The following is a 21,811-nucleotide window of genomic DNA, read 5'->3' as shown; positions in this document are numbered from 1 at the left end:
AATTTAAGTATTTAGGGGAGTACATACAAATGGGAGGATCAAACAAGGCAGCTAACATGGAACGAACGAAGAAACTCCAGAAGGCATACAAACTCACATGGTCACATTATAATAAGAAAAGCATATCGAGGCAGGCCAAACTTAGGCACTACAAAACAGTTGTATTACCAGAAGCATTGTACGCGTCAGAAACAACCACAATTGGAGCATCAGGCATCACAGACACAGAAAAAATAGAACGCAAAATTCTCATAAAAATATTTGGACCAATTCACAGAGATGGCATATGGATGAAGCGACCTACCAAAGAGCTGTACCAGCACACTGACAGACTAACAGACGCGATCAGAAAACGCAGATTAACTTTCTATGGGCACATACAGAGAATGGACAACAACCGACTTACAAAGAAAATTTTTGATGTAGTAAACAGCTCAAGCAAGAAAACAAATTGGTATCATGAAATAGACGAAGACTTAAGGCAGATAGGGATCAACAGGCAAATGATAGGAGACAGGAAATACTTCAGAAACAAAGTTAGGAGTGCAAAATTTATTGTAAAGGAGAGAAAGAAGAAAGGAACATTATGGACAGAGCAAAGGAAACAGGAGCACAGCCAAAGGATGAAGAGATTTTGGGAAGAGAAGAGGAAGAAAGGAAAGAAGTGAAAATTGTGTCATCATGTGATTTTCGAGTTCAAACACTGTCCATAAGGGCAACAATGAAATGAATGAATGAAATATCTTGAGTTGAAATAGAGATTCGTATTTTTGTTTGCGTGGACTGTGATGAGAGGGGAACGCTGTATCTGTTTCATGGTATAATTACTGGCCTGTTATTCATGCCGAAAGGTTATAATAAACAGCTCCTTCTTTCACCGGAATTGATTGGGGTGGGGAGAGAGATTTGCCATAGAGTTTTTTATTGGGTAAGACTGAATTCCCTTCTCTAATTTTGCGATATAACATACTCAAATAGCAATGCAGTTTTTTGCTATGACAGTTGTAAAGAGACGAGTCCATTCCTTTGCTAATCCCCTTATGCAAAAGTATTCAAATCTATTTAGAAGTGTTCCGTCGTTTACCATGTTGAAAGCAGTAATTGTCTAAAACTATACCTGCTATTTGCTGTTTTTAATCAATGGCTTTTATAACAGTGGTTATGCATTCACCGTCTCAGTTGATTTCTTACTTTGAAACCATGTTGGGAACAGGCTAATACTCCATTTTTGTTTATAAAAGTTATTAACTTATTGTACTTTCTTTCCATCATTTTTGAAAACAGGATGTTAATGCAAGGGGCAATGGTTTATCACTTTATCTTTGTCACCAGCTTTGAATATTTTAATAACTTTGGATATTTTTAGCTGATGAGGGAAGATGCCTGTTTCATATGAGCAGTTACATGCATGAGTGAGGGGACTCAATAATGTATTGGACAAACAGTTGTAAGATTTGGCTGGGCATGCTGTCAACTGCTGCTGATTATGTTGATTTTAGTTATGTAACAGCCCGGACTGCTTGCTCCTTGCTTACAGATCCACAAACACTGATAATTTACAGCTGTTGATCTGATTTTCTGCTGGCTTCTGATTTCCAACAAAATTAGTTTTCAGTAAATTTTCAGCTATTCCAGTGAAGTAGCTGTTGAATAGATGTGCTATTTTGCTTGATTCAGTAATTACTTTATTTCTTTGTGTAACAAGACAATTTCTTGCCTGTTTCCGTATTTATGATGTCCCACATTGCTTTTACTTTACTTGTAGAATTTTTATATGCCTGTCAGTCATTCTGGATTCCTTTTGTCTGTTTTATAACCTTTTGCAAAATTTTTGTGTTAGTTTTGTAGTGGGCGTGCATATCTGCTGTGACATTATTTTCCTTGCAGATTTGGTGCAGTTCTTTTTCTGGCGAGAAATTCTAATCCCCTTAGTAATCCAGCCATTGTCTCTTTTATTCTTTCTGTATTTACTGTTTTTAGAAGAAAGGCTGTATCAAAATGCTTTATCAGTTTTTGTAGAAATATTTTGAATTTTGTATTCAGACTTCGTTTTTCATAGACATGAGACCAATCTTCATTGTGAACCCTCTCTAGAAGTTCATTTGTCATTGAACTTCATAATCAGTTTGTTGAATCAGACCTATATCTACTGTTATTGAATGCAATTTACATTGTGTGTATTCCATAGAAAGCGTAATTTCTGATTCACAGTAGATCAACAGTTGTTCTAAGTATTTCGCCAACAGTGGGGAGATTTCTCTACTGCTTGTTGCAAGTTTTCAGTCCCCTTTCAAGCAAAAGGTAATTGGTTCATGTTTTGAAAGGTTGTGCTTAAATTTTAGTCTCATTTTGTTCCTTTGTAAATTCTGTTCTATTGAGTCATTTGTTTTTCATGCTATCCATTCTTGACTCTTATGCTCTTTGGAGTTGTTTATCCCCTTTCCCGGAGGAAGGCTACATGTTCGCTGAGTACATTCCCCCCCACATCTTTGTGCTATGCTTTCTAAGTGTAGCTGTTTTTGCGTATGCTCATGTGAATCCAGTTGGTGATTTCAGTATTAGTGAATCAACAAAGTATTTGTTGCACTTCTATTTCAATCTCTCCACATAAAATTAAAAGAAACTATTCTTCTGACATTACTTTGTAGTGTTAGGGGTGGAATTTACATTGAAAGTTGTTAAATAGTGCTGGGTTTCTACATTGGTTTCTTTCTTAACATTCATGACCTCAAAATATTTTTTGTTGATTGATTTTTATTTGTTTGATAAATTGTAGAAATGGTGTAATTTAAAACTATAGATTGATGTTTAATTTATTCTTTATCATGTGACTAGTTTTGGTCAAAGAACATTATCCAGCACAGAACTTTGCTAACAGAATGCTTTGTATGTAAAAAAATACAGATGTAAAAAAAAACACAATGTCAAAATATAATATTTATAAATAATCCAGAATGAGATTTTTCACTCTGCAGCAGAGTGTGCGCTGATATGAAAGTTACTGGTCGGCGTGAGTCGTGCTTGGTTAGCTCAGTTGGTAGAGCACTTGCCGTCCGTGAAAGGCAAAGGTCCCGAGTTCGAGTCTCCGTCCGGCACACAGTTTTAATCTGGCAGGAAGTTTTATAAATAATGTTAAGTTGTGCAGTAGTTAGTGGACCTTCCGTGACTTACATGTCCTCTCACTGTTTTTTTTCTTTCCTGACCCACCAATGCATTGATGTCCCCTAATAGTATATTAGCAGGTCTTTCAGGGATAACAGATGTTATCAGCTCAAATTCTTCATTGAAGGGTCAAACTTTTGGCGATTGTCTCCACTGCTGTTATTGACTGGGATATGCATACTTACTTTTGGGGACTGGAAGTCTGTAACTGTTTTTGAAATCCTTTTGTCAATTATGATATATGTTCCCGCCTACAATCCCTAATGGCTGCAGCGATTTCCAGCAACCACCAAGGCACTGTCCTCCGCCAGGGGCAACTTGAGGAACCAGGAACTGTTGATTTATCCAACTGGGGCCCGCTCCTGAATTTTATACACAACTTTTTGTCGCTCCTCACCTTCAGAGTTCGAGTTGGCGCTTTACACACTTCCTCCTGTATTCAAGAGAATAGGGTCCTGCAGGGCTCTGTACTGAGCGTCCCACTCTCTTTAGTGGTCATTAGTGGTCTCACAGCAGCTGTGGGGTCCTCATTATTGCCCTTCTTATATGCTGACAACTTTTGTATTTCATTTTGCTCATCTATTGGTGGGGCTGAACGTCGACACAGGGAGCCCTGCGGAAAGTGCAATCGTGGGCCCTCACCCACAGCTTACAGTTTTCAGCCTCCAAGACTTGCATCATACACTTCTGTCGCCATTGTACAGTTCTCAACTTTATCTTGATGATCATCTTGTTAATGTAGTAGACTCTTATTGCTTTTTAGGATTGGTTTTTGATGTCCGCTTAACATGGCTTCCCCATCTTCGTCAGGTTAAGCAAATGTGCTGACAGCACCTTAACATTCTTCGATGCCTGAGTAACACCAACTGGAGTGCAAATCGCACTACACTGTTGCAGCTATACAAAGCCCTTGTACAGGCCAGTCTAGACTATGCGAGCATGGCATATGCTTCAGCATTGCCCTCAGCATGGCAGATGCTGGCCCCTATACACCACTGTGGAGTTTGACTTGCAAAGGGAGTGTTCCAAATGAGCCCTGTGAGCAGCCTACTCGTGGAAGCTGGCATTCCTCCATTGCAGATCAGGCGATAACTGCTGCACACATTCGCAGCGTGCCTGACTGTCAAAATTACCATCTCCTTTTCCCTAACACGACAATCCATCTCCTGCAATGGCAGCCCAGATTGGGGATTACAATTCTAGTCCTTGTCCAGTCCCTTCTCAATGAGCTCTAGTCTTTTCCTGTCCTCTGGGTCCACTCACATACACCACCATGGCGTGTACCTCTACCACAGCTTCATCTAGACCTCTCACAGGTTGCAAAAGACTCGGTTCACTCTGCGGCCCTCCACAGCCTGTTTCTCTCTACTCTTGTCTCATCCCAGGGATCAGAGGTAGTTTACATGGATGGCTTGATGGTTAATGGCTACGTCGGGTTTGCTTATGCTCATGCAGGACATACTCACTTGCACTCCTTGCCTAATAGCTGTAGTGTTTTCACTGCAGAGCTAGTAGCCATCTCTTGCGATCTTGAGCATATCTGTTCCTGCGCAGGGGAGCTCTTCCTCATTTGTCGCGATTCCTTGAGTGCCTTAAAACCTCTCAACCAGTTCTGCAGTGCTGCCCTTGCCCATCCTTTGGTAATGGCCATCCAAGAGTCTGTTTGAGGACATAAACAATGTGGACGGTCAGTGGTCTTCGTATGGGCTGTGGGACATATTGGAATCCTGGGAAATGAACTTGCTGACAGGCTAACCAAACAAACTACTCATAAACCGGGTCCATAGATCCGCAATATAATTGGAAATTTCATTTGACTTGTTTAGTGCAATGAAGTGCATGAACCCATATTTAGCTCCATCACACAGTACCAGAAATTTCGCTTGACCTATGTAGCTCATCTACATCTATGTGATTACTCTGCTGTTCACAATAATGTGCCTGGCAGAGGGTTCAATGAACCACCTTCAAGCTGTCTCTCTACTGTTCCACTCTTGAATTGCGCACAGGAGAAATGAGCATTTAAATTTTTCTGTGCGTTCCCTGATTTCTCTTATTTTATCGTGATGATCATTTCTCTCTATGTAGGTGAGTCCCAGCAGAATGTTTTCGCAGTCGGAGGAGAAAACTGGTGATTGAAATTTCATGAGAAGTTCCCGTCACAACAAAAAACGCCCTTGTTTTAATGATTACCACTCCAATTCACGTATCATGTCTATGGCACTATCTCCCCTATTTCGCGATAATACAAAACCAGCTGTACTTCTTTTTACTTTTTCAGTGTCATCCGTCAGTCCTACTAGATGCTGATCCCACACCGCACACCAATACTACAGAATAGGGCAGACAAGCGTGGTGTAAGCAGTCTCTTTAGCAGACGTTTTGCACCTTCTAAGTGTTCTTCCAATGAATCACAGTCTTTGATTTGCTGTACCCACAACATTATCGATGTGATCATTCAAATTTAGGTTATTTGTAATTGTAATTCCTAAATATTTAGTTGAATTTACAGCCTTCATATTGGTGTGACTTATTGCTTAATTGAAATTTAGTGGATTTCTTTTAGTACTCATGTGAATAATTTCACTATTTTCTTTATTGAGGGTCAATTGTCACTTTTCGCACCATACAGATATTTTCATCTAAATAAGTTTTGCAATTACTTTTTGATCATCTGATGACTTTACAAGACAGTAAATGACAGCATCATCTGCAAACAATCTAAGAAAGCTACTGAGATTGTCTCCTACATCTTTAATATAGATCACGAACAATAGAGGGCCTATAACTCTTCCTTGGGGAATGTCAGATATTACTTATGTTTTTTCATCTATTACTACAAACTGTGACCTTTCTGACAGGAAATCACAAATCCAGTCACACAACTGAGGCTATATTCCATAGGCACACAGCTTTGTTAGAAGATGCTTGTGAGGAATGGTGTCAAAAGCCTTATGGAAATCCAAAAATATGGAATGAATTCGACATCCCCTGTTGGATGCACTCAATATTTCATGAGTATAAAGTGCTAGTGTGTTTCACAAGAACTACGTTTTCTGAATCCCTGCTGACTGTGTGTCTTCAAGGTACTTCATAATGTTCGAATACAGTATATGTTCCAAAACCTTACAGCAAATCGACGTTCACGATATGAGCCTGTAATTCGATGGATTACTCCTACTTTCCTTTTTGGGTATTAGTGTGACTTGAGCAATTTTCCATTCTCAATTGAAGTCTATGATACCCATCACTCAAAGTCTACCATACCACAGAATCGCACACAACTTGACAAATCCCCAAAACTTACTCATATAACTAATATCGAAACTCCAACCTTACCAAAGTATGTAAACAAACTTGTTGATACCTGCCAATCACAGTTGAACATCATTACCAACAGCTAACAACACAGCCTAAAAATTCATAAAAACTGCATTAACATGTATTGCTATGTACAAGAAATCCACAATTATGCACCTTAACCATAAAAAAGACACTTACCAACCAAAGTCAGTTGACACACGAATCTAGCGATAGCAAAAACAATGTCATAAACTGAATCTCTCAAATGGCCAGCCTAAACTTCTTAAATGAGGAACCTCTCCACATAGAAGACCCTACATTTGTGTCTTGCCAACAACACGACGTTATACTGGTTGGTGGCCTGAGATGCGGCAACTTTCCTCAATCATCATATCCATAAATAAAAAATAGAAGAAAAAGAAACGTAAAAGTAAATCTCCAACTATAAACAATACACTGCAGCAATAACCCCAAAACATGAAAATGAATCTATTACCCATAACTGCCAACTTGAAAGTAACTCACTTGCAAATTACCAGAATACTACTATCACAAACATCACTAAAAAGAGCTCAGCAAATCACTAACATCTTACTCGGTTGACAAACATAAACATCCCACAGTAGAGAGCACCACAGCATACTCAAACATGCCCTCTACAAACTTGGTCCATTTCAAAAAACATCACACACACCGTGGCGTCGCACCACACAGTTAGGTAACTGGTCAAAGTGGACGCACATTATCACAAACTTTGGTTGATGCATGAGAGACAAAAATTCTCTTTTTTCTGTTGTGCTCTAAGCTAATAAAATTTATCGACATCTTGGGTTGTCGGGTGTTCTGCCGGATATCAGCGTCGTACTTGCACGATATTTCGGTCACGTAGCTCGTGACCTTCATCAGGTGCGACATGAGACTGCTCCTCTGGACCAGAGACATCGAGATGGAAAACGAGCCTCTGACGGACTGCCAGACGCACCAGACCGAAGATGGAACACCCAGAAGTGGGACTGGTGGGCGGGGACCGCAGAGGGAACACCTAGAACCGCAGCAGACGGAAAACGGAGCAGCAACGCTCTAGCAGGTCGCAGGGAATGGGCGCGGACCACAGAGGAAGCGCCTGCAGCCGTTGATGGAGGGGGAAGGCAATAGGCATAAATACTGGACCAGGTCCACTCGAGGAGCAGTCTCAGGTCGCACCTGATGAAGGTCACAAGCTACGTGACCGAAATATCGTGCAAGTACGACGCTGATATCCGGCAGAACTCCTGACAACCCAAGATGTCATTAGATCGCCGGGAAAGCCTGAAGAGTTAATAAAATTTAATTAATTTATTTATTAAATGATAATACACACAAATCAGAATTTTACCCTTCAGAAATGTGTTGCTTATAAATAATCTGAAAGGCAAGAGAAATGAATGAGCATTATTTGCATTCCACAGAATTATTTGCAAAAATAAAATAATGAATTTTTCACATTATGGTAGTGTGTACACTGGTTTCAAACTGGCTACCATTTCTATCCAGGACAGCTATGTATATAGTACTTTTCCTGCAAAATGTCAGTTGTCCACTTTCAAGTCTCAAGTAACAAGTGTTTCAATTTGTCAGGAAGTTTGAAGTATAAACACCATGATGCTGAAAATATGTTAAATGGTTCAAATGGTTCAAATGGCTCTGAGCACTATGGGACTCAACTGCTGTGGTCATAAGTCCCCTAGAACTTAGAACTACTTAAACCTAACTAACCTAAGGACAGCACACAACACCCAGCCATCACGAGGCAGTGAAAATCCCTGACCCCGCCGGGAATCGAACCCGGGAACCCGGGCGTGGGAAGCGAGAACGCTACCACACGACCACGAGATGCGGGCTGAAAATATGTTAACTTACACGTAATTTCTCATTCTGTTTTATTTGTAAAGACTTGTGCTTATACTCTTCTTCTTCTTCTTCCTCCTCCTCCTCACAGTGTTAGACATTTGCCAGTCATATTCTTTAGTTTGGTGCCTCTGTTGTCTGTGTTTAGTTGCTATCTGATATCTCCACCTTTTTCTTGGAGTACCTATTGATCTTTTGCCTATTGGTTGAGAATTCATTACTATTTTAGACATTCCATTTTCATTCATTCTTATGACTTGATCTCTCCAGTCATTTCTTTGCTCACTGATCTGTTCATTTATGCTTTTTAACTCCCAAGTTCTTGTCTGATTGTCCCGTATCAAATCAGATAAACAATAGCCAGCTGTTATTTTCATAAAAACTCCATTGCTGCAGCTAGTATTTTTCGTTGATACCCAGCTATTATTGTCAAAGTATTCCAGCCATAACTTTAGGTGGTAGTGCCATTGTTTTGTAGACCTTCACTATGGTTTCTTTCCTCACATTTTTATCCAGTGTTCTGTATATGGTTCCATTAATACAACTGAATCTTTCCAATTTTTTGCTATGTCTTTTTCATTTGCGAAGGACGTGGTATTTTCCAAGACATTGGATTCATTCACTTGCTCTATTTTCTATTCGTTTATTGCAGTTTTGTTTGGAACTGTGTCTTGACCCTTAAAAGCTATGACTTTTATTTTTAAATTTAGCACTTGCCAGTAATATTTAATTTATGAATGGGTTTTTGAAGGCTGTCCTTGCTGTCAGCTGTAAGAAGCGGGTAATTAGTAAAGACTGTTGGATACTTCTGCTGGATAGAGTAATGGGTTTAAAACTCTTACTTCTTTCGACGATTGTCTCCACATATTGTAAATGTGCAGTAGATATCGAAAGCATTGGAGACAAGCTGCATCTCTGTGGTAAGCTTAAATTTGTCGCTACTTTAACATTCTCTTTTCTGGTAATGGCAATTTTAGAACCTTATTGCATTTGTTGGATTGCTCTTAGTAAGTGGTGTGGTGTCTCTCTTCTGTTTACTAGTTCCTGCAGTGTTCTCCTGTTTACACTGCCAAAGGCTTCCACATAGTCAGTAGGTAATAAACTATTCCCAAAAATTGCAGCGAGTTTTCGTGTTACTATCTTGAAAAATATCTTGGTCCAACGTTGTGTAATGAAATACTATAATTGTTGCAGTATTTTCCTCTCCCCTTTCTTAAGTATATTTGTTACTGTGACTAATTTCCAGCTGTTTGGAATTTCCATCATAGTCCAGCGTTTGTTGAAGAAGAGAAGTAACATAGATTTCATAAGAGGAGACACAAACTTCATCAATTCAGTGTGTGTGTTGCTGTATCCTGATGTCTAACCGTTTTTCACTTTTTGTAGCACATCCTCTAATTCTGTCACCTCTTCCATTTGCTTTGTACTCTTTTGACCAAAGCTTTTTATAGAAATCTAACCATTATAACTTACTTATCACTTAAACATTCATATTTTTTATCTTTATTAAAGTACTTCATTACATTGTATGAAAATTCGTGCCTTCTATGAACAGAATTTTCTACTGTCTAACTGACCTGCTGTGACTTTACCCTAATTCACATGTGCTAATATGCCTCCAGTAGCTGTGCCCCTGTCGAGTCTGTCATAGGTAGACTATTTTATATTATGTGTTCCACACCAGGTTTACAGTTGAAAACACTTCAGTTGCATTTTGACATTAAATAACTCTTTATGGCCAGCTTGAGTCTCAATTATCATAATTTATGTGCAGATAAATGGTTGGTCACATACTACATTCTGTTGATGTCAAATAATATGATTGTTCGAGTGCAGTAACTTTACATAGACATACTGATTCACAATAATTTACATGTGGTGAGTAAATCCTTAAGACATTTTCACAAATCACTTTCCTTGGAATATAACAGTCAACTTGGTACATAGACAATGTGTATAGTAAGTATAATTTGGAAATAGTGTGGTTCACAGTCCAATACTATTGTCAGAGATTGCAGAATGCGTTGTTCAAGATAACTCAGTTCATGAAATTAATTGAGAGTTCACAGTCAATAATTGAAAAATAGTCACTCTATAAACTCTCTAACATGGAATTTACATAAAACTCTGCCCAACGTGATTTATGCTAACTTGTCTGCCTACATTGTGCAGTAATTTTGAGCACAGATCTTGCTCATATTATGACCTTCCGCAGACTGCCTAAAATGGCTTCCAGCAGCCTCTCTTTTATAGGATTACAGTAATTAAAACTGAAGTTTCTGTTGTTGTTTGCTGGAGTTTTTAAAGTGACAATTAAAAATTTACATTCCTAATTAACGGAATAGTGGAGAGAGTTTCTTCTGAATGTGAACTTTTAGATACAACAATAACTTCTATCGAATTATGCTGTCTAGCGTGCCAAAATATGGGATTCTACTTCAGTAACAATGTTTTAGTTAAGAATGCTAATTAATCTGAAACTAAAGGTGTGCAAATGTTACTGCCATATCTTCGACATTGGCTGTACAATTGCTTCACTCATTTGTATATATTTTTGATCTACTTTATCAGGTCATTAGTTATTGGGTATACGTTTACATATGAATTATTATAAAAAAGTTAAATGTTACTGGTATTTGTAATTAGCATGGTTTTGAGGTAAACCAATTACACTTATGAGTTCTGATTAACCAGAAGAATCTAATCGATCTGAAAGAAGACATGTTAAGTTGCAGACAGGCACAATTAAAAGACACTTACATAAAGCTTTCAGTCACAGCCTTCATCAGCAAAAGAGAAAAACACACCATTCATAAACACAAGCACACGTCATGCACACATGACAACAAACTCCAGTATGTCGGGCCAGAATGCAACTATCACAGGGGATGCAAGCAGCAATCTGGAGAGAGGGGGCGGGGGCGGGTGGAGATTGTAGTGTATGGATGCAGAGAGAGAGAGAGAGATGAACGCTGTCTGGTGGAATTTACAGAGACTAGGACTAGAATGCCAACAGGGAGAGTGTCAGGAGGTTGAGGTGCAGGGAGGTTGTGGTGCACCACAACATCCTGACACTCTCCCTGTTGGCACTCTAGTCTCTGCAAACTCCACCAAACAGTGTTACAGCGTTCCTCTCTCTCTCTCTCTCTCTCTCTCTCTCTCTCCCCCTCTCTCCCTCCCCCCTCCACCCATACACTTCAATCCCTTCCCCTTCTCTCCCCCTCCCACCTACCCCCCCCCCCACCCCAAAAGCTTTATGTAAGTGTGCTTTCGTTGTAGCTGTCTGCAACTTAATGTGTGTTCGTTACAGTAAGTAACAATCTATCTTTTCCTATATTGTTGATATTCCTACCTGAAGTTTCCATTGTTCAGTGAATAATAAATTAATAATAATAATAATAATAATAATAATGACATAATAATAATAACCAGACATAATGTCTGAGAAAGGAAAGAAATAATAATGATAATTGGGTAAATGTGATTTAATAGTGAATATTTTGGGTACTGTGCACAGACCATATAAATAATGCTGTAGAAAATATTTGCAAAATAAAATTTTAAAAAATAAAAATTTTGGGGAAAATAAAAACATAATGGGGAAAAATACACCTGCTTTGTTACATCATAGAGTTGCTTCACTCCTGTTGTTAGTTATTTTTGTATTCATCTTTACTTTATCTTGTCAGGTTTTGTAGTAGTTTGTGATATACAACTTTTTTCTTTTAAAGAATCTCTCAGAATCATCATTCTAGTATATTAATGTATTTTAATTTCTTAGACTTCTTCCTTTGATTTCTACAACTAGTGACTGCTTGAGCAGTTTTTGCTATTATAGTTCTGATGTTACCCCACTCTTATTGCAAATCTCTCTCTTATTGTGTACTTATGTTTATACAGTCAGTTCTCATATAACTTTCTGAGGAGGTGTTTTTTTTTTTTTTTTAGCAGGTAGGGTTTCTGCTGCATTTTGGTCATACAAAATTTTATTCGGAAATCCTTTGGTCATGGAATGGGTGACTGTGTGTCACTACACTCTTATTGGTTAACTACTACTTACCAGATTCGTGAGAGCTCTATTTCACAAATATGTAGATTAAAACCACCCAAGTCCAGTTTCTTCATTATAATTAGTTATCTGCTGTAGCTCTGACTTTGATGCATTTTCCATCTTGATTTGCATCTTTTACCTAAAGAGCTCTTACTTTCTCCCAGTGATGTAACATATCCCCAGTTGTTTTAGTTTTGCGAGGCAGGCAAAATGCAGTTGGCCTGGGAAATATCTACAAGACTGACTTTGCAAACTGCCCATCACAGAAACTGATGGAAACTGTGATTTCGATGCACCAGTCAGTTGTTGTCACACCTCTGGGCATGCATGTCCTCTGTTTGCTCTGTACCAAGTACTTCACTGAATCATTATGTGTGAGTTAGTGAGAGGAACAGTTGTGTTTTGTCACCAGCTAAATACGACACAAAATGATGGTCGTGATAAAATGGCATGTGTTTGTTGTTGAGTGTTATGCACAAAAAACAGCGTTCGTGCGAATGTGTGCAGAACCGTTTGTGCGAGCGTTTAAGATGGGAAGTGTTTTGGCAAAACCTCCAGCAAAGTCTGCAATGTAAATCTTGGTGAAAAAGTGACACAAAACAGGCTCTGTAATGAATAAAAACCACAACCATCCAAAAAGTTTGAACATCTTAAACTGTGAATGCTAACTTGTCTCTTCAGAAACATTTAACCCATATGTGGATCATCTCACAGAAGATGAACAACTGTACAGATAGTTTCAGCTAGACGAATTAAGGGCACAAATTACGATGACAACCTTGTCACGAGCATGTGAGTTGTTTGGAAAAGAGTGGACTTTCAGCAGAAACACTGCAATCTCCTGGGTACCTTGATCATGTGATCACCCTGTGATTGTTGGGTGTGAGGGTAACTGAAAAGTCAGCTGCACTCAAATAATCCATGCAATACAAGAGCTAGCACAACACTGAAAACACTGTCACTACTGTCTCTCGGGTAGAGCTGCTAAGCGCACCCCAGTTTAGTAAAGCGAGCAAAGCAGTGCATCGACGTCAATGGTAGCATCCTCTGTGATGTTCATTAACAAGGGACAACTTTGTGTCAGTCTTATTATAAACATTTTATTGGGCCATTTTTATTTTGCCCACCATGTATATCTATTAAAAATGTTTTACATTCTCGAGCCTTAATGTTTTTACCATGCTTTTTATATACCTCTCATTTTCTTCTATAAGTTTCCTCTTTCCTTCTTAACATTACCAATGTTGCACCTTAGTTCTTGCAAGCAGTTGCTTCTGTATGTGTTTCTGTGTACTGCTGTTGTTGATTCTTTTGTTGAAGAACATTTTGTGTGATGAGGCGGCATAGAGTCTTTCAGTTTGATTGTTTCAAGTATATTGTATATGCCATTCATATGAAATCTGATAAAAGTAATATCTTAATTGTCAACTGAGTGAGGTGCCGCAGTTGTTAGCACATTGGAACCACATTCAGGAAGACGACCGTGCAAACTCACGCCCAGCCATCACGATTTAGGTTTGCCATGATTTCCCTAAATCGCTTCGGGCAAATCCTGGGATGATTCCTTTGAAAGGGCTCAGCTGACGTCCTTCCTCATCCTTATCTAATGCTATGGGACGGATGACCTTGCTGTTTAGTACCCTCCCCCAAACCAACTAGCCAACCTATCTTTACTGTCTTGGAACTCAGAAACAGGCACGTCTCTCTTGGCCTGTGCATTTTCAAACAGAGAAAATCAATTCATAACTCAGTGTTTTACAATGTTACGTTGTCCTGCAACCAATATTATGCTGTTTGCCTGGCTCCTGTAGTTGCCTTTAGAAATCTGTAATAACATGAACAGAAGACAGTTGTGACATCCTTAAAAAAAATTCATAGGGTGCGTTATTAAGTGCAGGCAGTGTGATCTGACTAATCTTGTGGAAGAACCCCCAGCTAAACTTGAGGTTGCGGTACCACAGACTTATACCAGAGAAATATTGTGGGAATGTTCTGATCTTTGTAATTCTAGTACATGAACTAATTGCAAGGGTTTCCAATCATACTGTTTAAAAGATGCTTTAACAGATTTTAATGGCAGAGCAGTACTATAACGCATGGGTTGACGTTCCATTGAGTAAGTAGCTAACATCGCAAATATACAGGGTGTTCAGAAACAGTCTGAAAAGTTGTAAGGGTGTTGCATGGTATGTTGTGCTAAGAAATAAATGTGAGAGAAAAAATTCAACACATCACACCATTTCTGATTTAATTAGCACTGATGTTAGCCAGTCAGGCCATTGTGCGCACAAATTCAAATGACCCACCAGAGGTGATGTCATCAAATATGTTTTTCATTTGGTTTCCTAAAACTCAACAAGCGAGTGATACAAAAATTGGATGTGGGACATTAGTAAGGATCAAACCAGAGGCTGAGCAGCCTCGTGCAGTAACATGTACACTTTGAGAACGACTGACACTAATTATGTCTAGCGGGCTGGTTGAATTTGTACACACAATGACCTGATTGGTCAACTTCAGAGATAATTAACTTGGACATTGTGCAGTCTATCGAATTTTCTCTTAACAATTATTTCTCAGCAAAACTTACCCTGTAACACCGTTACGAGGTTTTCAGACTGTTCCTGACCGCTTTGTACACTCCAGGAAAATATGTTTGGAGCCAGCAATAAAACAGGAAATTCTTCAGTACGAAATGTGTCTGTCGTGCTTGTCAGTCTCCAGAATGTTCAGAAAGTAGAATTTTTTTAGTTTATAAGTTAAAAGTGTGTTTTTATTATTCTAGATGGTAAATAGTATTCAAAGATGCCTTAGAGACACTTTGAAGTTGGAAGCTAAATAGTCCAACAGTGCCCAATAAAAAACATTTGAATTTTTTACTGTGGAGAACTGCAGCATATATGTCTACAAGAAACTAGAATTGTTGTAAGTGCAGTCGTTGCCATTGTAACATTGGAAATGGAAATGTCGTGTGGCTAGGGCCTCCCGTCGGGTAGACCGTTCACCTGGTGCAGGTCTTTCGATTTGACGCCACTCCGGCGACCTGCGCGTCGATGGGGATGAAATGATGATGATTAGGACTACACAATAACCAGTCCCTGAGTGGAGAAAATCTCCGACCCAGCCGGGAATCGAACCCGGGCCCTTAGGATTGACAGTCTGTCACGCTGACCACTCAGCTACCGGGGCGGACATTGTAACATTGCAACAACACAATATCAGGATTCCCACCAACCAGCTTTTATTCTGCTTCCACATGAAGGAATATACTAAGGCACTGAATGACACAGTAGACACTACACACACACACACACACACACACACACACAAACACACACACACAGTCAGGCACTGTCTAACAGTGAAGTGTACATTTGGCACGTAAACATTAGAGATTCCGAGGACCTGGTGTGCCGGCTTGCATCGGGCTGTTTTGCACACGGTGCAGTGCTTCCTGCACCGTCTGTGCTGATGTGACGCGGCCTCTGTAGGCCAGCTGTGGAGACACGCACTGTTAATTACTCGCGCTCACTGTATAGGGTTGCAGCATTCCTTCCCTGTGGAGAAAAGAAGTCTGTGTCATCACACGAGAACAGTTTGAAATGGTGTGACGGACACGTACAGCACCTACTCCTCCACAAGAGACCGTAAAGGAGCATTGGTGACGGAGGCACCCGATCCGTGTCCACCTCCATGCAGGCACTCGACAACAGAGAGGGCAGAAAGGCGGGAGAGGCAGTGATGGTGATGTGCCGTGGAGATGGAGGTGGCACCGTGCCAGTTACTCCGCCCGGTGATGGTCACACCTAGCACAGAGGTGGCGCAGGAGCCGGAGGTGCTTGCCCCGTGCTGCGGGAGCCAGCAAGGTGAGCACTGGTGGCTGGCCGGGCTACGGCTGCCAACTGGAGTGAACCTAGAAGAGCTCAAGAACTTGTTAAGGGCTTCCGTGGGAGGAGATTGCATGATATATTTTTTCATCTTAGTTTTGAAAGTACAGACCATCTGCTCTGCACCATTGGACTGTGTATGAAATGGATGGTTTGGGGGGTGGAGGGGGACGAGGTGGCATAAATTGCCTTGTTTGTCACAAGGGTATATGGCAATCCTTCCAAGCAAAAAAATCTTTGTGAGAGCTGTGATCGTAGCTACTGTGGATGCGAATGGGCAGTGAAACACGTGAGGAAATTTTGAGAAAATGTCAACTACTACAAGCCAAAAGGAGTTAAGCAAGGGGCCTGCGAAATCAGCACAAATATAGTGCCAGGGCCGCTGGGGCTTCATTGGGAAGGAGAGGCCCGTGCTGCTGCTAAATTGATGGCACATATCGCACAGGCTGACACGGGATATGTGATATCATTTCCAATTCTTGACCAAAACATGTGGTCACGGGCCAGCAATTTCGTATGAGAAACACCCCATCAGTCCAGGTGGAGAAGGCACATGACGACGTGCCACAGTGCAGACGGGATCACAACACTTGGCATCGATTCTTCATTAGCGGACAGTAACACACCTTCAAGAATGGAGCGGCAGTGGCAGGGAGCATATAATAAATGTGCAAGAGATCTGATGCCCGACCTGGTGGTTTATGCAGTCAGTTGCGATGGAAAAATTGAACAACCTGCCATAAGACAGGAACAGCCGCGACAGTTTCCGAAATCCGAAAACTTGTAACAGGAAAACTACCCACAGTGTTTTGGGCTTTGACATCCACATGGAAACACAACAGTTCATCCTGATTAAATGCTGGATTGGGTTGCTGTTAAGTTTTACAACAGTTACCAATGGAGTAGATCATTCACTAGAGGAGATAGACATGACAACAACCAAGGACATAAGTTGTTTGAATTTTGATTTTATTTGCTCCCATAAAGCTATATGGATTGGGCATCCACGTAAGAGATGGGGTCACCATTGATTTCATTGTGATGTGAGCCTTGAAAGTGACAGCACACACTAAGCTTCCAAAAGCAGGGAGGAAAATTCCGAGCAGAGCACATCCAGTTGTTGACACAGAACTTGATCTGATACCAGATGCACTTTGACAGAAATAGAGAATCCACAAATTTTCTGAAGACGTGTAACCCAAGTAAGGTATCAATGTTGGCATCATCCACCAACAGAAAGGCCAAAATGCCAAACAACTGCTTTATACGCTGCTGGGGTAGAAAACTGTCCAATATGGGTATTTGTTGTTTGGTTTGACTCACCAACCAACGAGAGATGGGATAATGTTGGTGACCCCAGATACACAAATGTCTTAGAATTTAACATAGTCATTGCCACATCTTGTCCATAACAAGTACCTCAACATAAAGTTCTTTTAGGGCTACAATCACTTGGGAAACACTATTCACAGCCATGTTGATGTCTGATGAAGGGGGTAGATAGTTGCACACAGATGCAGTGTACATGTTTCTTCTAAAACAGTTGCACATTGCCCAACAGTTGGGGCATGCGGCATGCTTGTGTTGAGCAAAACAATACGGGCATGATGAGAGAGGAGCACAGGGCCAGTGTTGTGATGATGTCTGCTGTTGCGGTTAGCATGTTGCTGCCCCATGTGTCGCGAAGGCTACGATTGCACGCTTGTGATGTCATCTTCGCCCTTTAAACTAACCGACAGTGGCTGAGGAGGAGAAACAAGAGTGGCTACTTCACACCAAGCTTCTATCTGATTTCCTGCTTCCATAGATACACTATGTGATCAAAAGTATCCGGACGCCTGACTGCTTAGGATTGGCATCACGTTCTCTTCACCAATGAGTATTGCATATGCCTTCAACCAGAAAATCATCGGAGACGTGTTTGGAGGCAACCCGGTCAGGCTGAATGCCTTAGACACACTGTCCAGCGAATGCAGCAAAGTAGAGGTTCCCTGATGTTTTAGTGTGCCATTTTGTGGGGCCGTGTATGTCGCTGGTGGTCATGGAAGGCGCCGTAACGGCTTAGCAATACATGTATGCCATTCTGCAACTGATAGTGCAACCATATCGGCGAGGCATTTGTCTTCATTGACGACAATTCGTGCGCGCGTCGTGCACATCTTGTGAATGACTTCCTTCAGGATAACGACATTGCTCGACTAGAGTGGCCAGTATGTTCTCCAGACATGAACCCTATCAAATATGCCGGTGATAGATTGAAAAGTGCTGTTTGTGGACAACATGACCCACCAACCAGTGTGAGGGACCTACACTGAATCACCATTGAGGAGTCGGAGAATCTGGACCGGCAATGGGTTGTGAACTTGTGGATAGTATGCCATGACAAATACAGGACATGCTACTGGGTATCAGAGGTACTGGACCACCACCTCTGAAGGTCTCGCTGTATGGTGATATAAAATGCAATGTGTGGTTTTCATGAGCAATAAAAAGGTCGAAAATGATGTTTATTTTGATATCTATTCCAATTTTGTGTACAGGTGCCAGAATGCTTGGAACCGAGGTGATGCATTTTTTAAATTTTTTTAAATTTTTTTTTATGTGTGTGTTTGAGAATTGTTACTCTGTGACAAACATGAGACGCTTTCCTCCTTGTCTTTTTGTGCCACATTGTTGTGTTAGTCAAAGTCGTTATAGTCACAGTGTGTCCCCTTTCTGAAGGATAGTATTATCACTGATAGTACTCTGAAATTACTGCTGTTGGTACTTTTTGGATATGAAGATATGGTCACTTATGATAGGATTAATTACAAGACTCAGGGACTGTAAGAGAAGAGAGACTGCCCTCAGGAAGACTGCTCCCCTTTTATTTTGAATGTTTATAGTTTTTGTCTTCATGCACATTCCAAATCTAGTGCCATCCCGAGACATCAGTAAGTTGAATGTACAGGCCCACATGCCAATTTCTACCACTAATTTTATCATACAGTTCTAAACGATTAGATTAAACATAGTTTTTGTTCCATTAGATCCTAGAGAGGTGATCATCCAGTATGTATAACATGTTAGAAAGCAAGAATATGCTATACATATTTACAAAGATAAACAAATGTGCTAATGTATCTTTTATAGATCTGAAGTAGAATGGTCATCATGAATGCAAAATAAATAAAAAGATCACAAACATGTTTTCATTTACAAAGTAATATGAGACTTGTTGCAAAACATGTAAATGTTCAATGTACTAAACAGTGACTTTAAATCTTTGTGAAGGTTATTTTTATTTCTAGTATTGATTCCTCGAACTGAACTGTTGATTTTAATCGGAAATTTCAGTATAGAAAAATATATCTCTGAGTTCCATAAACAGGCCTCTGAAAGATGTTCCTGAGCTTACACCACAAATAATTCTTATTACACATTTTTGGACTCTGAAAACCTTTCACTTGGCTTTATGAGTTACCCAAAAAATAATTGCATTTGACATTGTGTAGTGAAAGTAAGTATAGTATGCTAGTTAAAAAAAAATCACCTATGTCTGACAACAATCGCTTTACAAATAAGATTTTTGTAGATGCTTCAGCAGTTTTATATTATACTCCTCCCAGTTGAATTTCTTATCAAACTTTGATCCTCAGACTTAAAACTGTCAAATTCTGAAAGTGCCTTTTCAAATGTTTAGTGACAAAGAATTGGCTGGGAACCATTCACTAATGCCCATGAAAATTTCGTTGTTTTTAGGACTGTACTTGAATTGGTGTTTGTTGCATTGTTTGTATCACCAGCAAATGAAACAAATTATAGATGTCTAGCTGCTGCACTAATACATTGCCCATAAAGTTAAAAAATTTCAGAAGTAAATGACAGCAGAATATAATCTTACGAATGGGCATAAGATCTGTTTTGAAGATGCCACCATTGTACACCATGTTTCAACTGGATTTCTGTAGTAAAAGAAGTGATAGTTATTTGCATGTGCACCAGTACATGTAATAGAGACAGCGGCTATGAACTTGGTGCTGTGAGGTGTAAGCACTAGATGTAGAATTTTCTCCAAGAACATTACTTAAACCCCCTCCAGTGCTACATAGCTTTCTACTCCACGTCATCTTCCCCACTCTTTTTACCCCCACCACCCAGATTTATTCTCACAACATGCACAGGTGCTCACAGTCCGGCCTCAGTGGCCAGAGGCAGTGGTCGCACGTAGTTCATAATATTGTCATTATTCCATATCAGATTTTCCATCGTTTGACAATGTCTAGAGAAACTGGCTGACACAGAGAGTGGTCACCATTCCCCTTCTGCTCCACAAATCTAGATTAAAGAGGGAGGCAATAGGGTTGGACTGTACTATCTCCATAGCTCCATTGCCAGTTGCTCACATTTTCACGCGTTTATTCTACTCCTGAAGTGATGTCGCACTAAATACAGAAAGCTTAACTGATGCAGATTTGTGTCTCTTATATAGACACACATTTCTGAATCAGTAATAGGTCATTTCACGCTGACAAAGACTGTCCAAAATTCCAAATGTTCGAGTTAATTGCATAGTACTGGTTCTTGAAACCTCATAATTAGGCCTTTATGCTATAGTTAATGTCTGACTTGGAAAACCCGTGACAGTTTACGTTTTTCAATTTTACCATGATGCTCTCCAGTGAGCAAACAAATCTGTGGTTATACCTGCTGTCGTTCTTTTCATACATTCGAGACATCTTCGTAGACCTGTTTTATATGGGTCCAGTACATTTGTGCAATATCGTAGGATGAGTTAGACAAATGTTTCGTAAGCAATCTCTGTAAGATTTTTTGATGGACTGCATTATTCAGTATCCTACTAACTAACAATAGTCTGCCATCTACTTTATCTACATTTAAAACTAGTTGCCAATTTTTGCCACACTTTGAAGATCAGACTGAATATTTGTGAGGCTTTTTCAGACAGTGCTTCATAGATAACCACATCATCTGCAATAATTCTGAGGTTACTATTAGTATTGCTTGTCAGGTCATTAATATACAGCATGGACATCATAGGTTTCAACACACTTACCTGGGGCACTTTTGAAATTACTTCTATGTCTGTTAACAGCTCTTGATCCTTACTCCAGTCACAAATTTTGTTTGATATCTCATTTGATCTAGTCTCATTAGTAAGTACTGGTACTGACTCAAATCATTAGTGTGGTACTGACTCGAATGCTTTTCACAGTCAAGAAATACTATGTCCACTGACTTGCATTGCTCTGTGCCTTTCATCGTGCCATGTTAAAAATGTGTTTGTTTGATTTCACGTGACCAGAGTTTTCAGGATCCTTGCTGGTTGGCATGGGGGATGTTACTTTGGTTGATCTCAAAGTATGTTCTAAGATTCTACAACAGAGAGGTGTTAGTGATGTTGCACAATAGTTTTGTGGATCACTTCTGTTGTGCTTTTTGTAGATAGGTGTGACTTCTGCTTTCTTCGAACCACTGTGCACCATTTTTATGTTTTTGGGAACTTCATGTTCCTTCCTAA

This window comes from Schistocerca serialis, chromosome 2, assembly GCF_023864345.2.
Source record: "Schistocerca serialis cubense isolate TAMUIC-IGC-003099 chromosome 2, iqSchSeri2.2, whole genome shotgun sequence".
Classification (NCBI taxonomy): Eukaryota; Metazoa; Arthropoda; class Insecta; order Orthoptera; family Acrididae; genus Schistocerca; species Schistocerca serialis.
This window is presented reverse-complemented; position numbering follows the sequence as displayed.